This window comes from Henckelia pumila, chromosome 2 (genome assembly GCF_033568475.1).
Source record: "Henckelia pumila isolate YLH828 chromosome 2, ASM3356847v2, whole genome shotgun sequence".
NCBI classification, from domain to species: domain Eukaryota; kingdom Viridiplantae; phylum Streptophyta; class Magnoliopsida; order Lamiales; family Gesneriaceae; genus Henckelia; species Henckelia pumila.
In genome coordinates this window covers 19,082,349-19,086,185 of record NC_133121.1, presented here as the reverse complement: position 1 = coordinate 19,086,185, position 3,837 = coordinate 19,082,349, and the positions used below count along the sequence as shown (strand labels likewise).

General features: G+C 29.4%; 1 non-coding gene across 1 annotated transcript; it reads right to left on the bottom strand.

Annotated features, from left to right (window-relative positions):
* Positions 1-269: 269 nt before the first annotated feature.
* Positions 270-380, bottom strand: LOC140885767 (small nucleolar RNA R71). The gene has a single exon (XR_012151183.1). It is a non-coding gene; the product is annotated as a small nucleolar RNA R71 (small nucleolar RNA).
* Between the last annotated feature and the right edge of the window lie 3,457 nt (positions 381-3,837).

Sequence of the window (3,837 nt, the reverse complement as noted above, 5' to 3'; positions counted from 1 at the left end):
AATTTTAAGCCACAAGTCATTCAACTTTTACCAAATTTTCATGGCTTAGATTCTGAAAATCCATATTTGCATTTAAGAGAATTTGAGGAGGTTTGCAACACTTATAATGATCAAAATTGTAGCATGGATACTGTTCGATTAAAGCTTTTCCCTTTTTCCTTAAAAGATAAAGCTAAAACATGGTTGCAAAATTTGAGATCAAGTTCAATAAGATCATGGGAAGAAATGCAACAACAATTTCTAAAAAAGTTTTTTCCTTCCCATAGAACAAACTCTTTTAAAAGACAAATTACAACTTTTTCTCAAAAACAAGGGGAAACATTTTATCAATGTTGGGATAGATATAAAGAGTTACTTAATACATGCCCACATCATGGTTTTGAAATATGGAGAATAGTTTCTCACTTTTATGAAGGTTTAATACCTAAAGATAGGCAAATGATAGAATTCATGTGTAATGGAACTTTTGAAGATAAAAACCCAAATGAAGCTATGGAATATTTGGAGTCATTAGCAGAAAATGCTCAAAATTGGGATAATATAGGCTCAATTGAACCACCAAGTAAAACCAATAATTCAACAAATGGGGGTGGTATTTATCATCTTAAAGATGATGTAGATATTCAAGCTAAACTTGCATCTTTAGCAAGAAAAATCGAGTCATTAGAAATGAAAAAGAGTGATCAATTAAAAAGTGTTCAAGAAATTGTTTGTCATATATGTGACACACATGATCATCTTACAAAAAATTGTCCTACTTTGCCTTCATTTAAAGAATGTCTCCATGAACAAGCCAATTATGTTAACAATTTTAAAAAACCAACATTAGATCCTTTTTCACAAACATACAATCCTGGTTGGAGAAATCATCCCAATTTTAGTTGGAGGAACGATAATAATGCACAACCTTCACAACAACCTTTTCAAAATAACCAAAGTCATCAAGGTTATGCTCCTTATATCCCACCTCCAAGAAAACATTTTGAAGATGAAATTCATGCATACATTCAAAAGCAAGAGTCTATCAATATTCAAAACATTCAATCTATGAATGATTTGAAAGAAACTCTTGCAAAATTTGCATCTGCACTTAATATTCATGAAAAAGGAAAATTTCCATCTCAACCACAACCTAATCCTAAAAATCAAAATCAAGAAAAATTTGATCAAGTAAAATCTGTTATTACTCTTAGAAGTGGTAAAATAGTTAATGATCCATATAGTGATGAAAACAAATATCAGTCAAACTCAAAGAGTAAGGATGAAAATCTTGATACTTTCGAGAAAGATGATACTTTGAGTCCTAAGATTAAGAAAGTTGATGATAAATTATCTGAAATAATATGTGAGTCAAATAAACATGTTCCTTTCCCTTATGCATTAGTTAATAATAAAAAACAAAAAAATGATTCTGATATTTATGAAGTTTTTAAACAAGTAAAAATAAATATTCCATTATTAGATGCTATTAAACAAGTGCCTTCTTATGCAAAGTTTTTAAAAGATTTATGTACTGTAAAAAGACAATTGCATGTAAAGAAGAAAGCATTCTTAACGGAGCAAGTAAGTTCTATTATTCAAAATAATTCTACTTTGAAATATAAAGATCCCGGTTGTCCAACAATTTCATGTATTATTGGAAAAAATAAAATTAAAAAAGCTTTGTTAGATTTGGGAGCAAGTGTGAATTTAATTCCTTATTCAGTTTATGAAAAGCTTAAGTTGGGAGATTTAAAACCTACATCTGTTACTCTTTTACTAGCCGATAGGTCAATCAAAATACCTAGAGGTATCGTAGAAGATGTGTTAGTTCAAGTCGATAAATTCATATATCCTGTGGATTTTATTGTCTTGGATACACAACCAATAGAAGTACATAACGAAATTCCAGTAATATTGGGACGTCCATTTCTAGCAACTTCAAATGCTTTAATTAATTGTCGAAATGGAATAATGAAATTGTCTTTTGGAAATATGACTTTAGAACTTAATGTGTTCAATTTATGTAAACAACCAAGTATTAATGAAGATGAAGATGATAATGCAATAGAAACAATTGTGGAAGAAAATATACACCAAGAAAACTTAAATCAACAATCTGAAGTTTGTTTAGTGGAAAGTTTTGATTCAAAAAATGTTTTTAAATCAAAGTTATTTGAAGAAATTAATGAACTTGAAGAAGTAAAAGAAAATGATCATCCAAAACTTGAATTAAAACCCTTGCCAATAGAACTAAAATATGCTTTTCTTGGTGAAAATCGAACATATCCTATTGTAATATCTTCTACCCTCTTACCAAAACAAGAAGAAGATGTAATAACACTACTTAAAAAACACAAAAATGCAATTGGGTGGACTTTGCAAGATATAAAAGGTATAAATCCTTTAATCTGCACACATAGAATTCACTTGGAAGAAAATGCTAAAACATATCAACAACCACAAAGAAGATTAAATCCACACATGAAAGAAGTTGTTAAAAATGAAGTTTTAAAACTATTAGATGCCGGAATTATTTATCCAATCTCGGATAGTAAATGGGTAAGTCCAACACAAGTAGTACCAAAAAAATCAGGCATCACTGTTATAAAAAATGAAAAGGGAGAATTATTACAAGCTAGGATTCCATCTAGTTGGCGTATGTGCATTGATTATAGAAAATTAAATGATGCAACTAGAAAAGATCACTTTCCGTTACCATTTTTAGATCAAATTTTAGAGAAAGTGGCAGGTAATCCTTATTATTGTTTTCTTGATGGGTATTCGGGGTATTATCAAATACCAATATCATTAGAAGATCAAGAAAAAACTACTTTCACTTGTCCGTTCGGAACTTTTGCTTTTAAAAGAATGCCATTTGGTTTATGTAATGCCCCGGCTACTTTTCAAAGATGCATGCTAAGTATTTTTAGTGACATGATTGAAGAATTTGTGGAAGTTTTTATGGATGATATAACTGTTTTTGGAAACTCATTTGAAAACTGTCTTAAAAATTTGGAAGAAGTTTTAAAAAGATGTGAAGAAAAAAATCTTGTTTTAAATTGGGAAAAATGTCACTACATGGTTAAATCCGGAATTGTGTTAGGGCATGTCATATCTGAAAAAGGAATTGAAGTTGATAAAGCTAAGGTTGATGTTATTGCTAATCTACCATCACCAAACACGATCAAAGAAATTCGATCATTTTTGGGTCATGCGGGATTTTATAGAAGATTTATAAAAAATTTTAGCATAATATCGAAACCAATTTCAAATCTTTTAACAAAAGATGCACAATTTGAATGGACTCAAGAATGTGAAACTGCTTTTAAAAAATAATTAATCTTTTAACTACATCACCTATTTTACAACCTCCTGATTGGTCTTTACCATTTGAATTAATGTGTGATGCAAGTGATTATGCTGTAGGAGCCGTGTTAGGACAAAGAAAAGAAGGTAAACCTTATGTGATCTATTATGCAAGTAGAACCTTAAATAGTGCTCAAATCAATTATTCAACAACTGAAAAAGAATTACTTTCAGTAGTGTTTGCATTAGATAAATTTCGATCCTATTTAATTGGTTCTACTACTATTGTTTACACTGATCATTCTGCCATAAAATATTTATCAAATAAACAAGATGCTAAGCCGAGATTAATAAGATGGATTTTGTTGTTACAAGAATTTGATCTTGTAATAAAAGATAAAAAAGGAAAAGAAAATGTAGTAGCCGATCATTTATCAAGAATAATTTCTAAATCATCTCAAAATGAAATACCAATAAATGAAAATTTTCCGGATGATCAACTATTTTATGCTACTACTATGCCTTGGTTTGCTAATATTGTAAATTTTC